The 22,323-nt window shown below is 43.1% G+C and overlaps 1 protein-coding gene across 2 annotated transcripts in view; it reads right to left on the bottom strand.

Moving 5' to 3' along the window:
* MFSD6 (major facilitator superfamily domain containing 6) overlaps nucleotides 1-10,886 on the bottom strand; it is a 69,066-nt gene extending 58,180 nt beyond the window's left edge. Inside the window, exon 1 of one of the 2 annotated variants that reach the window (XM_045868332.3) lies at nucleotides 10,613-10,886. The gene's annotated coding sequence lies outside the window, so the exon portion shown is untranslated. Of the gene's footprint in view, nucleotides 1-10,013; nucleotides 10,202-10,612 lie in introns of those variants that run through there. The other variant, XM_064586830.1, reaches the window with a different exon arrangement.
* Nucleotides 10,887-22,323: the final 11,437 nt, after the last annotated feature.

Raw genomic sequence — 22,323 nt, 5'->3', positions numbered from 1 at the left:
CCCACAGTTGCTACCAACATCATTCCACTTGGACGGAAACTCCTCCCACAACCTGCCATCCCTGTTATTCTTGGTGGACCTCTCCCAGGCTCATAGCAAAACCTGTCTGCTGGGAGACAAACTGATTCATACAGTGGCGAATACATACCTCGTGGTTGGCCATCTTGACAACATATTTATTTTCATAAGGGTTCAGTGGGGCTCTATTATTATCACAGTTATTACCAACTACAACACAACAACACTTGAGTAATATCTGCTACAGGTTTAAAATGTATTAACTCACTTAATCATCACAATAGTCCTCTGGGGTAAGATTACTTTCCCAACTTTACAATGAGGAAAATGAGCCACAGAGAAGGTAAATGATTAGCCCAAGGTCAGTAGGGAGCAAGAGGCTGAGCTGATGTTTAAATCCAGACAGTCTGTGCAGAGCCTATATCTCAAGGCATTGTGTAGCGACTAGACAGGGATGTCCAAAACGTGGTCTTGAGCCTCAAAGACTTGCTTTATAGTTGACAAGATAAACCCAAAACACAAGGAAGATTTCAATGACAGGTGACAAGAATAATGGAAGCTACGAAGCCCCGCATAATTAACAGGAAATATTACAGACAATGGGGTGCGTCTGGAGCTCAGAGCAGAGAGACCAAACTTCAGATAGACGTTAAGAGAATGAGGGACTTAACTTGAACCCCGAAAGATGTACAGGATTTGTCTTGGGCAAAGATGAATGGGAAAACTATTCCAGGATAGTGGAAAAGAAGGGATAACAGGAGACCCTTAAAGCGTTCATGTGGGGGCCTTCTACACTCTACGAAGGGGTCGCTGAGTAGGGGATGTGAGACTGGCAGAGATTAGAACCCTGGCTCTGTCACTGACTAGTTCTGTGGCCTTGAGGAAGCTCCTTCTCTTAGTCTCCGCATCTACAAGATGAAGAATATAATAATACTTTTCCGTTAGGGTAGCTGGGGGGATGAAAAAGCATAATGCATGTTGAACTCTTAGCACAGCACCTGATATATAGTAAGAACTTGTTGGTATTATTCATTTTGAGCACAATAGAGAGCCATTGAAGAGAATTAAACAGAATACAATGGCCACATTTGTATTTTACGAAGATTATAGCTTCAGTGTGGAAAACAGAATGGCAATATTTTGCTACTGCAACCCCTAAGGATTTCCTAACATTTGATCTTTTATTTTAGTGTACTGGTCTCAACACTGATTATAAATACTAATATCCTGTGATAGAATTACTTTTTTTTCCCAAGATTTTATTATTTATTTGAGAGAAAGAGAGAGAAAGCACAAGTGGAGAGAGCGGCAAAGGGAGAGGAAGAGGCAGACTTCCTGCTGAGCAAGGAGCCTGAGAGGAGGGACTCAATCCCAGGACCCTGAGATCATGACCTGAGCCAAAGTCAGATGCTTAACTGACTGAGCCCAGGATCCAGGTGACCCTAGAATTACTTTAGATAGTACTCTATGAATTGCATTTAATGCAATCTTTTATAACATCTGGAAATAGAATCAACTTACAATATTCTCCTGACTCCTTTGATTACTCTCATACCTGAGCTGTGGTAAGACTTGTGGATAATTTTATTGCTTTTTTTTTTATAGGCATTTCCTGTCTTCCCAACTAGATTATAAACTCCTTGAATGGGGAATCTAGTACTTAGCATATTGCCCTTTACTCTTGTAAACTCACAATAAAGATTATTTTTGACAAGCACCTGATAGCAACATATATATACATATATATACACACACGTGTGTGTGTGTGTGTATATATATATATATATATATATATATATATATATATAGTATTTTGCTAAAGTTTAATGTGACAGAGATTAATTTTAGGAAGTGCAGAGAGGAGTTCCAGATGCTCTCCTGGCTTTGACAAATCAGTGCCTCTTTGAGCCTCCCTTTATTCATTGTGAAATGGGGATCAAAACATGAACCCAAGTCAACTAACCCACAGAGGGATTCTAAGGCTTAAATGAAATAATGTATGAAAAAGCATTTTTCTTTTTTTTTCTTAAAGATTGATTTATTTACTTTAGAGAGAGCAAAAGCAAGACTAAATTTATGTTCACATCCATTTCCACGTCCTCAGCCTCATTTTTTCTTGGGGGGGTGCAGGGGTGTGGGGCAGGGAGAAGAAGCACACTGGCTCACTAGAGAACATTGTTCATTAGGGACTGGAATGATAATTAGGTATCTCCAGGCCAGAAATACCTATTCATTTAAAATAGAGCCACCTGTAGGAACATTTTAATTATATTTGTAACATAATAAATGCGAAAGATAGGAGCTGAAATCCTACCGTATTTCCCTTCATACTGCTAAGAGAGTGAAAGGAACAAGTTATTCTCATCTCTTAAGGGTGTGGTTGTGAGGGAGGAAATAGTCTTTAATCCTAAATGTGGCTTTAGCAAAAAGCCAAGTGGATTTTCACTTTCACTTTGTGGAAGACACAACTAAATATAATTCAAAAATCAGTTGTTTAGATCCTTAGACTTTATCAATCATCATGGAAGCAAATTCCTATTTATTTGTTTTAGGTTTCTGATTAAGTGTTGTGCCAGGAGTTTACAGCATAAATGTGAAGCAGGCCCCAGAACCTTGTTTCCTTCTTCGCCTTTATTTAACTTCCTGCCTTAAAACAAGCCCAGTGTGAGGAGTAAGTAACAGTTCAAATTACAACATGAACAGAATGGTTTTTTTTTTAAAAGATATTTTGATCATGTGAGCTTCTCCAACAACAACGAAATCCAGTGGATGTTTGAGATGGGGTGAGAGTCACTGGACAAGCTGCTGCTCACACTCTGCGTTTATTTGTCAGGAAGGAGACTGGAGGGCTTGAAGGGGCTGGCCGGGCCACAGGACCTTTGTACATACAGACCCAAAGCACAGTCAACGAGCAATAGCCAGAAAGGGCAAGGAAACTGTCGGTTGAGGATAACCGAACTGATGAATAGGCTGTGCTTCCAATATTCATTGTACTTCGACTGCGGAAGCTTAGAAACCAGTTCCCTCTGAACTAATACCTAAGCGGTGGAAATGCCCAGATTACTGAAGCAGAGTGCTGGAAGAACCAAAAGTTAGAGCGCCTAACTTTTATTTATTTATTTATTTAAAGATTTTATTTTTAAGTAATCTCTACACCCAATGTAGGCCTCAAACTCACAACCCAGAGATCAAGAGTCGCGTGCTCCACCAACTGAACCAGCCAGGCACCCCCAGAGTGCATAACTTTTAAATGAGAGGAAATTCTCTTTTTCAGTCTGGAATGTCAGCAACATGTCTCCCAAGACAGGCCCATCCAGAGCATTCCTACTCACTCCCCTCTAGGCACAGCAGTGGGCATGGGAGCCCAGCCACTTGCGTCCTCCAGAGCAACAGTTCCAACCTGTGGGAGCCATGGAGTCTTTGCCAGAAGTCTTTGAAAGCACTAAATACATGTGTCGCACATAAAAGCGGTCCACTCATTTTCAAACGTTAATGTAATTCTTTGAGCTTTCTGTCCTGCGTTCTCAGATAGCGGGCCCTATGAGCACAACTCTTCATGTGAAAGTCTGGAAAATCTATTCGCATTGAAATGGTGTCTTCAGACCCCTTCCAGGTAACAGAAGAGGTGCAGGGTTAGAGGAGAGAGAAAGAGGGCAGGCTGCAGCCCGGTCAGCGCCAGCCCGGCCCCAGGGGACCTGGCTATTGCAGCCAGTCAACACTTACCTTTTGAAGACTCCACGGTCAAATGATTTACTGTTTTAATGAATATAAATGCAATCTTTATTTCTCTGGCAAGAAGGCAACATGGAAAATCTTAGACCTATCTTTCCAAAGCATGAAACAAAAGGTTTTTAAAAGGTTGATACTGAAAGAAGCGACTTGCTTAAGGTTTTAGAGAAAGATTTTCCCCAATAAATTTTTGCTTGCTCTACTTGAGCAGCAATTTATAGAGAAGATACATCAGTAAAAACAAAAAAAGACTAATTACAATTCTATTAAAATGCTTTTTGGTTTATTTTTAAACCTGGTTATGTGAATCTGTTTTATACATAGAGACGCATTTTTTTTTCCCCAAATCTTTTCAGAAAAGGGCTGACTCAGGTAAATATATTAGTTCAAGATCTAAAAATACTAGGAACACAGGAAAAGCCGACTATGGAAAAATAAGAATTATAAGGAGAAATAAAAACACAATTCCAGGTATTAGTAATAAAAGATTACGTTAGAGCGCTTATGTGCACACGGGCATACATTTGTAAAATAATGTGATATTTATAATGTGTTGTTGATGAAAGCTTATTCAATAAAAGACTGGTGTTATTACCTGGATGTTCTGACCTCTTTTAAGACACTGAGGAAGTTAAGAGGGTTAAAGAAAGTACAATCTACCCATAAGACAAGGCATTTTAAACAGAAATTTATAGGTGCTCAGACAAATCTTTTGTGAATTTATAATTTAGATCAAAATACAGACCTCAAGATTTAAAGTACATTTTTCTACAGACATGCAGCCACCATCTCTGATTTTTATTTACATCCCCTAAATGCTATCATCTAAAAAAATAATTTAAATCCTAAGCACATTCCAGTGTACATAATCTAAAATTGTTTCTTATACTGTTAGAACTCTGATAAATTGAGAGTTAACATGAGCTATCAATTTCTTTCAGGAAAAAACTGATTACCTAGCCCATTAAAGTAAAAATACATACATGCCATACCAATACTTTTGAAAATGAAAATATTCATTCATTACCAGGATGAAGACTGATAGGGACTCTCATTAACTGAGAAAAGTATAACCTTTCTAGAATGCAATGATTTAAGTGTAAGGATGTTCATTTCAGTACTTTTCATAATAATCAAAACTGAAACATATGAAGCAATCAGTTAAGAGGAGTAGTTAAATAAATTACGGTATATCCAATGAGAGCAAAATAGAACTTAATAGAGTGGAATTAATAGAATATGGAGAAATGCTTATGATCTATGTATGCATCACATTAAGTGAAAAAAAGCAGGACACAAACCCTTATGTATTGTAAAAGTTTATACTTATAAGTTTATGTACTTCATATGAAATATGTTTTAGAAAAAAACTTGAAGAAAATAGTAACAAAATGTTAGTAGGGCTATCTCTGAGAAGTTAGGAGTTACTTAAATTTTTTTTCCTTATACTTTGCTGGATTTTCCTTCAGTGAGCATTTATCACTTTTAAAATACAAAAGAGGCATTATTTTAAAAACAAGGAATTTGATGGGATGCCCGGGTTGCTCAGTTGGTTAAACGGTTAAGAGGCTGCCTTCGGCTCAGGTCATGATCCCAGGGTCCTGGGATCCAGCCCCGGGGTTGTGTCAGGCTCCCTGCTCAGTGGGGAGCCTGCTTCTCCCTCTCCCTCTGCTGATGCTCACTCTCTCTCTCAAATAAATAAATAAATAAAATCTTAAAAAAATTAAAAAACAAGGCATTTGAGTTTCAATCAGGACACCCTTGATCCTGGAGTTCCTGAAAAGTCACAAGGAGTTGCTAAATTGAAGTCTGCTTCTACTTGGGCTGATCCCGCTTATTGGTAGAGACAACTGAAAAGGCCTGCTACAAGGGCTTTGAGATACCCTTAAAAGATTTTGTATCTTCAGGATAGCAAGATGGAGATTCCTCAAAAAATTAAAAATGGAATTACCACAGGATCCAGTAATTCCATTGCTGGGTGTTTACCCAAAGAAAATGTAAACACAGATTCAAAAAGATATACGCATCTCTGTGTTTACTGCAGCATTACAATAGCCAAGTTATAGAAGCAACCCACGTGTCCACTGACAAATGAATGGATAAGGAAGAGGTGGTGTATATACATGCAACGGAATACTACTCAGCCATTAAAAAGAATGATATTTTGCCAATCGCAACAACATGGATGGACCTAGAGGGTATTATGTTAAGTGAAGTCAGACAAGAAGACAAATACCATATGATTTCACTTACACGTGGAATCTAAAAAACAAAATGAATGAACAAACAAAAAAGTAGAATCAGACTCATAAATACAGAGAACTGGTGGTTGCCATGGTGAAGTTGAGGGATGGACAAAATAGGTAAAGGGGATTAAGAGGTACAAACTTCCAGTTAATTCATGGTGATGAAAGTATAGCATAGGGAATATAGTCAATAATATTGCAACAACTTTGTAGGGTAACACATGGTAACTAACACTGCGGTAACCATTGCATAATTTATAAATTGTTGAATCACTATGTTATATACCTGAAACTAATGTAACATTGTATGTCAACTATACTTTAATAAAAAATAATTTTAAAAAAGATGTCACACCTTCAAAATATAGGGAACCTGATTATACAACGAATAAAATTAAAATGTGTGTCATTTTTACCCTCTGAGAGTATAACAATAAAATCTTTTATTCAAACTCCCTCATACTGGTGAATTTGGGTTTCATTTGTTCATTAAACACAGTTCTGCAGAACTTATTTTGAAAGAGAATTAAGAAGGTACTCCATATTAGGTGCAAAAGTTTGACCACGCTGGACCAGATCAGTGTATTTCATTAAATCATAGATGGCGTGCCTGTCACTTTGTATGGTTCTGCTTTATGTTTAGTGTAGGGGCTTCAGACTTCGCTCTGTTAAGAGAGGCCTTGGGCCCAAGTGTGTTCTCTCTTAATCTTTTCCCTAAAAGTACCCAGCGCAGTTATGAGACAAGAATTTGCCACATGGCTCACAGGGACCCGCTCCTCCACTGTTCCGGGGTTGCAGAGTTCCTCTGCTGCTTGGCACCCCACGGGCAGCAGGGCCCACGCTGAAGCAGCTTGTGGAAGGCAGAGGGCACCTGTTTGTGCAGTGGAGGTCTCTCTACATAGCCACTCAGGCAGCTTACTACCACACCAGGCTCCTTACTCCCTTCCCCTTGGCACAATTAACCTATAAATCAGGCTTGTTGAGACAACATCAGTTCCTCTTTCCAGTTCTCCTTTTATCCTCAACAAAGCCACACCACAGCTCCCTCTGGCCACTGCTGACTCATGAGGGCCAGACTCCCACTCTCCGCCGTTTCCACTCCTGGTCTCGGATCAAAATGTTTCCTCAGAGTTATTCAAAATTGGACTTCCCTGTTTTCTATTTGCAACATGTTCCCTAGATTTGTCTTCCCTTCTCAAACACATGTGAGAACAAATGTCAAAAAAAGGTGTCTCAGCCCTCCTTTACTCAATCCTCTTTCATCCCTCTGGAATATGGGTTTTTCTCAGAGCCTAGATTTCATTCCATCTGCTCCACCCCTCCCCCCCGAGCCTAAAATGCAGCAGGACCACCAGGGCATAAGGTAATACAGTGTTCTCATTCACATCTCCAAGCCTCAAAAATCCCTTCAACACAATCTGCACATCCCCTGCTCAGCCGCATTTACATTACATTGGACCAAGGCAGATGGAGGCTACTTTTAATACAACACTCTGGGTAGTTTTTGTTGGTGCTGAGGTGGGGGTGTGGGCGTGCTTGGGAGCTACTTAGACCCACAAACTAGCAAGGTGAGTTGCAATATCTATAGCAAATACATACTGATATATAGGCTCAAGGTTTAGGTGTTTCACATTTAGCTTATTTAGTTTTGGCTTGGTTTTCTCTTTGGGGCTCTGCCCCAGTAAATCATTGTGTGTTTTTGTTGTTGTTGTTGTTGTTTTTTAAGATTTTATTTATTTATTTGACAGAGACAAAGCGAGAGAGGGAACGCCAGCAGGGGGAGTGGGAGAGGGAGAAGCAGGCTTCCCGCAGAGCAGGGAGCCCGATGCGGGGCTCGATCCCAGGACCCTGGGACCATGGCCTGAGCCGAAGGCAGAGGCTTAACGACTGAGCCACCGAGGCGCCCCCAGTAAATCATTGTTTTAACAAATGACTCATAGTTTCCAAAAGCTTCCTGGCCAACTAAATTAAGATAGTGCCATTTTACAAAACAGTAAATAAGTGTCTTCTAAATATGGAGAAGGAAAACCGGCTAGGAAAGAAATGTTACTGAAATCAACAGGGCTAAGTACTACATAATGTGTCATTTGGGATTTAGGGAAACAAATCAGGCTGACACAGACCCTTAACAAGTCCAAACATAACTTCATAAGGAAAAAAGTAAAAGCACCCTCTTATCACCCCATCCTACTTCCTTCACGTAGCCAATGTCAACTGTTTGGGGACAACGAGGCGTATGTATACCGGCACACGTGTTTAGGTACATGCATGTAAAGCTCTGTTTCAATTTCCTCTTTTCACTTACTATATCTTGACTTTTCCCAAGACAAGGTACCAAAGCAGCTAACAGACATATTTACATTTATTGCCTATCTCCCTTTCCCTACAACGGGATTGCTAAATCAAGATTTCCTGAATATCGAAAAAAGGAAAGCCAAAAAAACCTGTCGGCCTAATACTAAATATGTCTTTGGTTATTTTCATTTTTCTTACACTTGCCTTCAGCCTAAAAATGGTGAGAACAAATGAGTATATATGCATTAATATGCACGCAATATAAATGTACAGATCATCTTACATAGATAAATGTTAACATATGTAATATATGTACACTGAAATGTAGTTAATTTTCAAAGTCAAAAAGCAAGGGAGGGCACCTGCGTAGTGGTGTGGCCCAATGGATCCCCAATAAGGAGGAACATCATGTGGAAATTTCCTAGGCTTTGCAGCCAGAGACATGGGGTCAAATCTAACTCCCCTTCTCACTGATTATGTGGTTTGTGTAAATTCCTTAACTCTTCTCAGCTTCCTTTTCATCATCCACAATGCTGGGGAAAAAACTTCTCTCACAGAGACTTAGAAATTAAGTGTGTAAGATGGTGTTTTGAACATAGTACTCAAAAAGTGCCTTATTACCGTCAACAATCCAGACAGACTGGGTGATCCAATACCTCATACCACCAAACAATCAAACCTTGCTGTTTTATCTTTATGTTTTAGTTTGCCTCATCTGTACACAAACAGAAAGGGCCTTAGAAATAAATTATTGTAAACATGCTTAGTAGCTTTAACACATTATTGAAATGTGATCCTCTCTCCTACTCACCCAGTGTCTTACACCAGGCTCAACAGCAATGTCCCAGCCTCTTCCTAAGCAATCCTAAATTTTACTTGCAACTTGCGATAAACACAAGCCATCTGGCTACCTAAATAAATGAAAATATCCTGCATGTCTGCTAATGGCCAGCTGCTTAAAGTGTCAAAAGCCAATCTTACCATTGACTACGGTTCCTATCCTCTCCCTTTACTTAGCAAGGCCATCCATACGCCTTTAGTTAGTTCCCCATGTCTTGGGGAAGGGATGCTCTGCAGACACCAGGAATCTACTAAATACACATCTGTTGTTGGTCAACTGTTTGTCCACCCACCCCCTTATATTTCTCTATATTGAAGAGGTTAGATTTTCACAAAATCCTGAACTTCTAGAACAAATAAGGGGAAACTTGGCTACCATACTATCCAACCATCCCCTTTTACATGTGAGAGGACTAAGGTTGAGGAAGGTGTGACATGCCCAAGGACACGCAACTATTTGGACACCAACTGTTATTAGAACCTCAACTTTTTAAGGTTCTTTCCTACAACTATTAGGCAAGGTTTTATCTGTTCCAGGAGCTCTGTAAGGTGTTTATTGAATATTTTTGGATGAAAAGGAAATGCCTGTGGTTGTGAATGTGTGTGGGAGAGGTAAAATGCACCGTGTGCCTGCCTTACGGGTAATTAATCCACCTGTCTGCGAGGCGAAGAGAGAAATGAGGGGTAAGTTGCGTTTGAAATTTTTCACCTTCCTACTTAAAATTACAGGGGGTTGGGGAATAAATAGGACCCAGAAAGGCTAGTAACCCCCATTAGTATCTCAAAAAAAGCTCTAGGGACATGTTAGACCATGTTAGGCTTCAGTTAAGAAGCACAAGGCGGTAGCAGGCATGGGGGTAAAGGTAATTCTTCGCATTTATTCACCTGGGGAATCAGACGCTGTCAGTTTCCTTCTTTTGGCACACGAGTGGTCATGTTCTTGTCACTGGGGCTGGCTGCAGGTTCTCGCTTCCCCCTTGCCCTCCCCGAGGATGTTTATGGCAAGGGCGCCAGGCAAGCTGGGCAGAGAAGGGCCTGGACGTGGGGGCCCAGCCCTCTCCCGGCACCGGCACCCCCACCCCCACCCCTGCAGCTGCCAGAGCCGGGCGAGGGCTCCCTCGGGCAGCGCCTTTGTTTTCCCTACCCCAGTTACGTTTGCGGAAGTGCTGCCCGCGTCGGGCGCGCCGGGGGTGCCGGCTGCAGCCTCCCCAGCGCCCCATAAAGATGACAGCCGACACAGAAGCCGAGGGGAGGGAGGGAGGAAGGGAGGGAGCGGCGGACGAGCCGGGCTGGGAGCAGAGACGCCCACACCTGCTCGCCCCGGGAGCCGCGCCTCTGAGAAAGCCCCCCCCGACAGCAGGTGTGCGCGCCGGAGGGGCTCCCCGCCCTCTGGGCCGGCCGCCCCCGCAGGGGAAGCTCGGGCGGGGCTGCCGCGCCGCCCCCCGCCGAGCGCCCCCCTCCCCGCGCGCCGGGCCCGGACTCACCTGCTGCGGGCGGCGCTGGCGCTCAGCTGCGCCGGGCGCGGGGAGCCTTCTCCGCCCGGCGCGGGGCGGCGGCGCGGGGCGCCGGGGCGGCGGCTGTCGGGGCGGCGCGCACCATCTCCGGCGGGTCGCTGGCTCCTCGGGGGCTGCGGCGGGCGGGGCACGGCCGAGGGATGCGTGCCGACTGGGGCGACCCGCAGCGGCGAACCGAGCGCACCCGCCGGCGCGACCTCCTCTTTCCCCCGGCCCGGTGGCCTCCGCCGCTCGCTACCGGCTGGACCCGTTTCAGGGCTGAGCGCCGAGGACCCGCCGCCAGGTGCAGCGCTCCGCCTCCTGCGGCGGCGGCGGATGCGTCGGCGGCCGCTCGTCCCGGCCTCCCGCCCGCGCCGGCGGCCCCGGGGGACCCCCGGAACCGGCCCTGCGGGCGAAGCGCGCGGAGGAGGGGAGAGCGGACCGCGGTTGTGTCCCCGCACCCGAGCCGACCCCACCCCACCCGGCTCCCTCCGCAGGCTAGTGATGCAGGCCTAGCCGCCGGGGGAGGGTGCGGGGAGTAGATGGCCGCCTGCTTGGGAATCATCACCATCGTCATTTATTAAGCGCTTATTAAGTGCAAACACAACGCTGACGCTCTTAACGAATTGTCTCAGCGCCTCTAGCCCTGACCTTGGCCGACTGTCCTCAGTTGACCAGGGAGAGAGGAAGGGGCCAGTGGACGGAGGCAAACAGTGGGGTTTCAGGACTCACCGGGGAAGGATACACCGAAGCTAAATCAGCCTTTCAAATTGGGAAGGTGCTACTGAGTATCTGGCGCGTCGCTGAAGAGGTAACCTTGTGTGTCGCACTAAGAACGTAATGAAAGTTGTATTTCTGGTTCGACGCGATGAGAAGGTGGGGAGAGTGCAGTTGGTTGTAAAAGGTAGCATTCCCTCAGTGATTGTGCGCCTGTGATGGGCTCTGGGGGTGCAGGATACTGTTCTCAGGGAGCTTATGGTCCTGTTCAGGCAATAACAACAACAGTAATAATTACAGTGAACATTTAGGAACATATCTTATATATGAAACACTGTTTAAGGGCCATTTAACGTTACCATAATCCTAAAGGTACAATAATATTATTCCCATTTTACAACTGATAAAACCGAGGCTGAAAATTAATGTGACCTCTCCAAAATTACTAAATAATAAAAGGAAGTCTTTTTTTATATCCAGGATTTAAGCTCTTAACCCCGAAATCATATTGATGAGAATTTTATAGGCCCTGAAGCTTTAGGATTTGAGGTTCCCTCTTTAGGAAAAATAAAACAAAATTATGAACACAAAGTCACTATCGGCCCCCTCTCCCCGCGAAGGCCAGGAAGGGTCCCAGAAGCTTAAACTACATTAGCCTCATGCTAAATCCAGTTGCAATACTTTTGCAGAAAAGTAAAAACAAAGGCAGTGAACGCTAAAATTTCAAATGAAAGAGATTAGGTGGATTGTTAGAGATTTTGGTCTAGCGTGGCTTCCTACTACCTTATTGGAACTGACTGCTCACAAGTACCAAGTTGGTAGCTGTCATAATAGAATCATCATTCTTTTCTGTCCAGCTATTAAAGAAGCAACCTTAAAAAAAAAAAAAAAGGTCTAACATAGCTCAAATCCTCTCCTGCATACAGGAGAGGAAGGAGAGCAGGAAGAAATTGGAGGAAAAAAGGTAGCTCTTAGACTACAGAAGCTCAAAGGTGGCTCCATGTTGAATAATAAGGCTGAAGCACCCTAGAGATTTAAGCTGGTGTTTCTGCTTCAGATAGGACAGGGTAGCCTCAAGGGTCAGCGTAGCACAAAATGTTTTCACTGGCCTCGTTAGGGCAGGAATCTTTTCCTGGCAGCCCCTTCCCTTTTCAGTAGAACTAAGGAGAAGATGCGCACATGCACCAAAGAAAAGAGATCTGCCACTCCTGCATCTCCCTACCCCCGTGAGGTAATTTGGGGGTGTGGTGGTTAGCCCCCCAACATACTGCCAGGCTGGCTATCCCAGAGGTCACCCCACAGAGAGGCACAAAAACAAAATTAAGAGGTTGAGATCTCATGCTTTTTGAATCAATGTACAATACAGGGGAAGAAGAGAGGGTAGATGAACACACTTGGGAGAGGGTATAAGTGGGTGGTATATGTTATGAAATATGAATAGAACCTGGGCCTTTCTCTCCCTCTCCCTCTCTCCTTGATTCAGCCTTCCTTGTGTCGTCGGTGTGGGGACAAGGACCAGAAGTGAGGTGGAACCAGGGGACTTGACAGATAGGCGATGCCGGGGACCAGAGCCAACACATGCTTTCTCTGCTGAGACGTGGGAACCAGGATGCCTGGCTCTAGTTCTAGCTCACCAGTTAGGCTGATGAGTAGCTATGGATTTTATCTGCGTTTCTCAGGCAAAGAACTAATGGAGGCTGGGTAGATGTCACCAGTGAGTAGCCAGTTTAACCTTTTAACCATTTTATTATTCCTAATACTGAGTGTCTCACGTTCTTCATGAATATTTACACATCAAACATATTCGGTGCATACTCAGACCTTTCAGCCCTTCCTCTATGTTCGGCTCACATACAGACTACTTTGTCTCCCCAGCTACCGGCTTCTACTTTAATTTTGTATTTCCTCCTTATGATGTTTGTTTCTCTTATTTCCTTTGGCAGACTTTATTATTCTAAAATAACAAAACAAACACATTACAATATGTAATAATGATAATAACAGCAATAGCTAACACTTAAGAGGACTTATCCTGGGCAGGGCACTTTGCATATATGTATTTATTCATTTAATTCTCTCAACAATCAGATGCAAGTAGGTACTGTTCCTACCCCATTTTACAAGTGAGAAACCTGGTGCGCATCAAAGTTAAGTAACTTGACTGGGATCACACCACTAAGTGGTAGAATCCACATTCAAGCCAAGGTAGTCTAGCATCAGGGCTCTGGCTCTGAACCAGTCCTTCTTCCTCGATCTTAGAAATACTTAGAAACATCTATATTCCCACACAGAAGGGTGGGGATTTTACTTTTATGCAAATGGTGTCATCTGCTTTTCTCTGTCTACCCGTTAGCGACATTGGACGCAACAGGAGTTCCCCCTTAGCAGTGGTGTTGCTCTCCTGAGTTTCCATTACTGGAGGTCAACCGAGGTCTGGAAGCGGATGATCCCCCTTAACAGGTATGTCACAGCGCCTATGTTGTTCACCTCACTTCATCTCATCACTGAGACATTTCATCATCTCCCCTCATCAGAAGGAGAAGGGTGAGTACTATACAACAAGCTATTTTGAAAGAGAGACCACGTTCAGATAACTTTATTACAGTATGTTGTTATAATTATTTTAGTACTAGTTAATGTTGTTGATCTCTTAGCTGTGCCTAATGTATGAATTAAACTTTATCATAAATTTGTATGTATGGGGTTTGGAACTTTCTGCAGTTTCAAGCATCCTCTCAGGGGCTCACAATGTGTCCCCCATGGATAAGGGAGGACTGCTATATTGTCCTTTCCTTGAAACTCTCCTTTCCTCTGACGTATGTGACCCACAAGCCCTGGGTTTTTCTTTTCCTCTTTGGCCCTTGTATACTCCACTTGGCTTTTGTTCTAGGCCTTTCTCTCTTCTAACTCTGTTTTTTCTGTGCTTGCTTTCACCTACTCCCTTCACTTCAGTCACAGAATGCTTGAGGAAACCCCCAAATCCCTCTCTCAGGGACACTTTCTCTTGAGTGCCAGATCCATAGGTCAATTGTCCAGTTGGTTGTTTCACAGGCCCTGAGTCCCACATGAGCCCCTCATTAGCTTCTGCCCCTCCCCCACTCAGTCTTACTTCTGGGTTCCCAAGTGGTCGTCCGCCCAGTTGGTGCCCCCTTCGCCTTACCCACACACCCAGTGTATTAGTTCCTTGTTGCTGCTGTACCAAATTACTGTAGACGTAGCAGATCAAAACAACACAAATTTACTACCCAGAAGTCTGAAGTCCAAAATGGGTGTTATTGGACTAAAATCAAGGTGTCTTCAAGTGTCTTCCATCTGTAGGCTTTAGAGGAGAATCCACTTCCTTAATCTTTCCAGCTTTTGGAGGCTGCTCACATTCCTGGGCTCGTGGCCCCTTCCTCCATCTTCAGAGCACACCACTCTCCCTTTGCTTTAGTTGTCAGCGTGCCTTCCTGGCTCTGAGCTCTTCTGCTTCCCTCTTAGAAGGACCCTTGTGATTACATTGGGTTCATCCTGATAATCCAGGATAATCTTCTCCTTTCAAGAGCCTTAACTTAATCACATCTGCAAAGTCCTTTTGGCCATGTAAGGTAACATTTCACAGAATCCCGGAAGGAGGACATGGGCATCTCTAGGAGGCAATGATTTTGCCTACCACACCCGGTCAACACCAAGCTCCCTGGAGACCACCTTTCAAAATATCCCTGGAATTGGTCTTCTGCTCTGTGTCCCTGTGTTAGGCTCATCCATAAGGTTCTCTCTCCTCTGCCTTATAACAACCATTTCTCTGATCTCTCTGCCTCAGTGTATTCTCTCATCCAATCAATTTTCCCTATTGTAACCAAAGTCCTTTTTAAGAATATCTGACCATGTCACTTCTTTGGAGTCCCACAGTGCTACACAATACCGTGGGGGCACCGTTCACATTGTGGCATGCCTCCTGGATGTGCTACCTGCCGACCTTACTCCTCTACTTAAAACCCGGCCAAGGCCCCTGGACTATGACAAAGAGATTCAAAATTCTGGTAGTTAAATATGATTAAAATCTGTTTTTCTCATATAACCATCCATAAGTAGGCAGGCCAAGTTTGTGAGTGTGGTCCCACCATCCATACAACACATGGATTCCAACCCTGGTCCCAGGTGACTGCTTCAGATCCCACCATTCCCAGTACATGGGATGGGGAAGTGTAAGCCCAGTCACCCAAAGAGAAGTCCTAGTGTTTGTACGTGTCACGTCCATTCATATGCCCTTGGCTGAAACAGTCACACATCTACATCTGGGTGCAAAGGAGGGAAACATAATTTAGCTGAGCAGCCATATGCCGAGCTAAATAAATTCTATTACTACAAAAGAAAGGGTGAGCGGATTTGGGGAGTCAACTGGCAGTCTTCCACAGGGAGAAAAACAAAGAGCTATGTAAGGGAAGAGTGGAGGGGCATAACTTAGATTGGAGGATGCAGAAGGCCTCTGAGGAAGTAGTAAACTAAGACCAAGACATAAGTAGGAAAAGGGTTCGGGGCACACCTTTCCCCACAACAGGGGCAGCTATGAGGTGGCAAAGGGCTAAGCTATGGTGAGGAGCAGAATGAGTGGGGGGTGGAGGGGAAATGTCCAGAGATAAGGTGGGATAAGCTGGCAGGAGGCAGCCGCCCGTGGCTCATATGAAGCATTTTGGATTTCACCTTACATTCAGTGCAGTCCGTTGAAGGACATGTAAGGGGTCTGATATGTACCCTAAAAAGATCACTGTAGCTGCTGTGTGGAGAACAGCATGGAGGGGGCAGAGGTGGAAGTGAGACTCACTTAGAAAATACCCATCGGGGAGGAGGGAGATTAGCAGGCGCTTGGAGCTTAGTGGAACTGTGGGGCTGGAGAGAGGCGGATGGATTTGCCAGAGGGTTTTTGGAAATGTATCCGCACGCTTGGTGATATAGTGGGTGTGGGAGGCAAGGGAAAGGAGGTGGTAAGAATGACTCACAGGTTTCTGGCTCGCACAAACTGGGTGGATGGTGATAACCTTTACTGAGAGGGAGAAGCTTGTGGGAAGAGCAGGTTGGAGGGAAGAAAGGAAGAATTCACATTTTGGCATAATACGTTTGAGATGCCTGTAAGACTTGCAGGTGGAGCTGTGAAGTAGGCAGTTAAATATGAGTCCAAAGCTCAGAAGAGAGAGCTGGAGTTGGCAGTCATCAGCACTGAGGGGTTCCGTACTATCTATGGTGGGAACGAAGGGAATCACCTGGAGAGAGAATATACAATAGAGCCCCGGGAAAGGTCAACATTTACCAGTTGGTATGGGAGGGTGGATTAGCCACAGAAGAAGGAGGAATTTCAGGAGGGTGTTGTCATTGAAGCCTAGAGAATAACTTTTTTTTCTTCCTCAAGATTTTATTTATTTATTTGACAGAGAGAGACACAGCGAGAGAGGGAACACAAGCGGGGGAGTGGGAGAGGGAGAAGCAGGCTTCCCGCTGAGCAGGGAGCCTGATGTGGGGCTCGATCCCAGGACCCTGGGACCATGACCTGAGCTGAAGGCAGATGTTTAACGACTGAGCCACCCAGGTGCCCCGAACTTTTTTTTTTTTTTTGAGATTTTATTTATTTGAGAGAGAGATCGATCGATCACAAGAAGGGGGGAAGGGTAGAGAGAGAAGCAGACTCCCCAGGGAGCAGGGAGCTCAATGCGGGGCTCGATCCCAGGACCCTGGGACCATGACCTGAGCCGAAGGCAGATGCTTAACTGACTGAGCCACCCAGGCGCCTGAGAACTTTTTTAAAGCAGGATTGAGTAGATAACACATCACCTTCCTTCCTTCCCATGCCAGATAATACATGATATCCCTGTAGACTAGGTTTCCTGTCCCTCAAGGGCTTCATGCACCACCCACCGGCTCTCCTGTGCCGCTCATCACATAGCATTTTAATGCTGGGCTGTGAGCTCCTTAAAGACAGGGACTAACTTGTCTTGTTCAAGATTTGTATTATTTGTATTCGTTAGCATGTAACAGTTCTCCCCCATATAAAAGTTTCTGTAAATAGGGAGCTCAGGGGTGTTGGGAACCAGGACATTTATGATTCTTTGGATCTTTTTGTTTTGTCACTTTCAACATAAAGCTTCCATCTCAAAATCCAACCTGGCTTCTCCAACTTTTCCTGTAGTGTTCACATTCCAGTCATTGGGAAAGAGAAAAAGGAAAAGAGGAAGGCATGTTCCTTTCTTTTAAGAACATGACCAAGAGTTGTACATATTAATTATACTTAGATTCTAGGAGCAGAACAAAGGGTATGGCCTCATCTAGCTGTAAGGAAGGCTGACAAATCCAGTCTTGAGTAGCATGTGCACAGATACAAATTCTATTACTGTGAAAGGAAGAGAGAACAGATACTAGATGCAACTTGCAGCCCTCCCATACCATTCATTGTCACTCATCACAGAACCTGGCTGTTGCAATTGGCTTGTATGAACCTAGAGAAAGGTGGGGAAGATTAACCCCAAGCCCTTGAGATTGATTGCCTCATATGGGAGGAAATGGAAGGGGCATGGAGGGAGAGGTGATAAATATTTGTTGAATAAATGGATGATAATAAGTGGACAAATTCCAGGGTGACAAGAGTAATGACAAGAGTAATGTTCCTTTTAGCTCCCTCTACCATCATGCCTTTTTTCCTTGGCATCAGCTTCATGGAGAAAGTGCAACTTATACTAAACCCAAAAGATGGCTTAAAATGTAAATAAAAGGAAAGAAGGCTAACTTAGAGAAATCCTTTAGTATCTTTTTGTTTACTTCTCTGGAGTTTTCCAGGTGGATGATCATATCAACCTATAGATAATATTGTCGTCTCTTTTCCAGTCTTTATATCTATTTTTGAAAATATGATTACATTGATAAAACAATTATAAATATTCATGATGATCAATAGTTCCCTTGTGTTATGACTTTTTTTTTTTTTTTTTTACTATGAGTGTCCCTCTTGCTTCACCACTGAGAATAAGACTAGCTAGCGCTGTGAGGTAGATAATTCTTCATTAGGTTACTAAAATATCCCTCTATATATTTCTCAAGTTTAAATGAGAGTTTATGATGTAATAAGAGTTTTAAAAATTAAGAGTAGGTGTTTTAATGTGATTTCTTCACATACTTTCTAAAATGTCTTCTTGTCCATTCACAATCCAATACCACATCATCATATGTTTCTTTTTTTTTTTTTCCAAAGATTTTATTCATTTATTTGACAGAGAGAGACACAGCAAGAGAGGGAACACAAGCAGGGGGAGTGGGAGAGGGAGAAGCAGGCTTCCCGCTGAGCAGGGAGCCTGATGTGGGGCTTGATCCCAGAACCCTTGGGATCATGACCTGAGCCGAAGGCAGACGCTTAACGACTGAGCCACCCAGGCGCCCCTCATATGTTGTTTCTTACATGACAATAAATCCATGGAAGTGTGGCATAAAGTTAAGCCCCCGATATATAGGGAAGTATAGAATCAGGTCCCTTCCATCAAAAGGCTTGTGATTTACTTACTAGCAGAGACATGGTTATAAATAGGTTGATTACAATAGAAGGTAGCATATGCTGTGAGTGGCCCACAGATTAACTTTTCAGAAATATCACTTCTATCACGTTCTCCCACCATTTAGAAAAACTCATGGATGCCTGAGTGGCTCAGTCAGTTAGGCATCTGCTTTCTGCTCAGGTCATGATCCTGGAGTCCCGGGATTGAGCCCCACATCAGGCTCCCTGCTCAGCGAGGAGTCTTCTTCTCCCTCTGACCCTCCCCTCTCTCATGCTCTCTCTCTCTCTCTCTATCTCTCAAATAAATAAATAAAATCTTTTTTAAAAAAGAAAAATTCATTAGATTTTTGTGGCTTAATGCCTAAAGCTCCAAATTTTTCACGACCTTCAATCAAATACTAAGTCTTGCCAATTTTATCTCCTTGGCATTTCTGTAAGATGTTTCATCTTACCCATCCCTACACACGCTACCCTAAGGTCTTCGCGAAAGGTGTCCAAATTGGCTTCCCTGTCTCCGGCCTTGCAAATCTCTTCAATACAAACCAAGGCACTTAATAGGGATCACAGTTATGTAATTTTTAAAAATACTTGCTTCTTAATCTTTAAAACTTTTTCTTAGAGTATGATATGTAGAACAGTATACAAATCATAAGGGTAAAATTCAGTAAGTTATAATAAACTTAATAAAAACTCTGTGTAGGGCGCCTGGGTGGTTCAGCCAGTTAAGCGACTGCCTTCGGCTCAGGTCATGATCCCGGGGTCCTGGGATCGAGTGCCACATCAGGGTCCCTTGCTCTGCGGGGAGGCTGCTTCTCCCTCTGCCTCTGCCTGCCAGTCCCCCTGCTTGTGCTCTCTCTCTCTGTCAAATAAATAAATAAAATCTTTAAAAACAAAAAAAACCTCTGTGTAATCACAATAGTAAAAAATTGAGTATTACCAACCCCCCAAAAGCTTCCCTTACGACCCTTATAAATTACTCCTCCTCCCTTCTTCCCAAAGGTAACCATCATTCTGATTTATAACCTCTTTAGTTTTAGAGTTTTAGTTTAGATTAGTTTTGCCTGTTTTTAAACTTTATATAAAAGGAATTAAAAGTATATAGTCTTTTATACTTGATTTCTTTTGCTCAAAATTACATTGCTGTGTATAGTTATTTCCAACATACAAAGATGCAACATTATTTTTTTTATTCTTCTGTTGATGGGCATTTGTATTATTTATATTCCTTGACAATTACCAATAATGCTGCTATGACCATTCCTGCATTTGTCTTTTGCTTCACATATATATGAATTTCTATCATAACATACCTAGGAGTATAATTGCTAAATCATAGGATATGCAAGATTTCATCTTTATTAATTAGTACCAAACAAATTCCCAAGGGGATTACAAGTATTTATACTCCTTTCTTGTTTCATATCCTTGCCCTCACTTGGTATTTTCAGTCTTCTTTTTTTTAAAAAAAAATATTTTAAGGTAAATTATTACTTACAGAGAAGTTGCAAAGATAGAACACAGAGCTACCCTGCTTCCTCCACTGTTACATCCTACATAGCCACAGTGATGATCAAAACTGACATTGCCATTGCTAAACCCTGATACAGATCCTATTTGGATCTCACCAGTCTTCCACCAATATCCTTTTTCTGTTCCAGGATCTAATTCAGGATTTCACATTACACTCGTGTCTCCCTAGTCTCTCCTTCAATCTATGACTGCTCCTCAGTCTTTCCTGTCCCTTCCTTTACCTTGCTACTAGTCCTAGGATCCTAGTCAGGTAGTTTATAGAATGACTCTCAATTTAGTTTTGCTGATACTTTCTCAATTTTAGAGTGAGGCCATATCTTTGGGGGAAGAATGTCAGTGAGGTATGTGTCCTTCTCACATCCTACCAGGGAGCGCACACATCCTATGTATGTCCCATTACCTGGGATGTTAATCTTGATCCCTTGAGAAAGGTGATGTCCACTAGATTTCTCCACTGTCAAGTCACTATCTTTCCTTTTCTGATTAACAATATTTGGAAGGAGACACTGATGCTTTATGCAAATATGCCATTTCCCTTTAAACATTTATTCATTAATTTTAGCATTCATTGGTGGTTCTTGCTGTCAGCTATTATTACTGTGATACTCTAAGGGAGATTTCATACTGTTCTGATTACTTCTACACTTATTAACTGGAATTCTTTTGTAGAGAAATGTGTTTCCTTCTCTACTTATTTACTTATTTAATCAAGTATTTATATCAGTATTGCCTCATGAATATTTATTCTATTCTTTGACTTTATTTATTTGAGAGAGAGAGAGAGAGAGAGAGAGAGAGCATGAGTAGGGGGAGGGGCGGGGGGGAAGGAGAAGCAGACTCCCCACTGAGCAGGGAGCTTTAACCGACTGAGCCACCCAGGCACCCTTCTTCTCCACTTATTCACTTATTTAATCAATTATTTATATCAGTATTGACTCATGGATATTTATTCTATTCTTTGACTTAAAATTCAATCTCTCTATCTTTCTCAAATAAGTCTTTTTAGAAAATGGGACACCTGGGTGGCTCAGTCAGTTAAGTGTCTGACTTTTGAACGGCTCAGATCATGATCTCGGGGTCCTGAGATTGAGCCCTGCATCGAGCTCCACACTGGGCCTGGAGCCCACTTGGGAATCTCTCTCTGCCCCTCCCCACACTCACACACACTCTCTCTCTCAAATAAATAAATCTTTAAAAAAATGAAATGAAATTCAGTATTTTCATTATTTGTTTTCTTTCTCAAATTGCTCCATATTTAGCCATTGGATATTCTTTTCAAGTTGACTTCTGTGTCCTTTTTTTCAGGGTGGAATTTGAGTATAATTTATTATTTTTAGCAGAATTTTAAATATATAACCAGGATAATTTTGGCATGAACTTTACCAAAATATTTTCTATTTTTTTTTAAGACTTTATTTATTTATTTGACAGAAAGAGACACAGTGAGAGAGGGAACACAGCAGGGGGAGTGGAAGAGGGAGAAGCAGGCTTCACTCAGAGCAGGGAACCCAATGCCGGGCTTGATCCCAGGACCCTGGGATCACGACCTGAGCTGAAGGCAGATGCTTAATGACTGAGCCACCCAGGCGCTCCTACGAAAGTATTTTCTAAAATCACTCCTCACATTAGTGGCTTCATAAACTCATTTTTTAAAATTGTGGTAATACATAACATAAAATTTACCATTGTAACCATTTTTTTAAAAGATTTTATTTATTTGAGAGAGAGGGAGAGAGAGAGAGAAAGAGTGCACAAGCAGGTGGAGGGACAGAGGGAGAGGGAAAAACAGACTGCTGAGCAGGGAGCCCGATGCGGGGCTCCATCCCAGGACCCTGGGATCATGACCTGAGCCGAAGGCAGACACTTACCCGACTGAGCCACACAGGCGCCCCATACCATTGTAACCATTTTTAAGTGGCTAGTTCAGTAGCATTAAGTACAT

Source organism: Mirounga angustirostris, unplaced genomic scaffold (assembly GCF_029215605.1).
Source record: "Mirounga angustirostris isolate CCGP_5_RB_7025 unplaced genomic scaffold, mMirAng1.0.hap1 SCAF_3, whole genome shotgun sequence".
NCBI classification, from domain to species: Eukaryota; Metazoa; Chordata; class Mammalia; order Carnivora; family Phocidae; genus Mirounga; species Mirounga angustirostris.
This window is presented reverse-complemented; position numbering and strand designations above follow the sequence as displayed.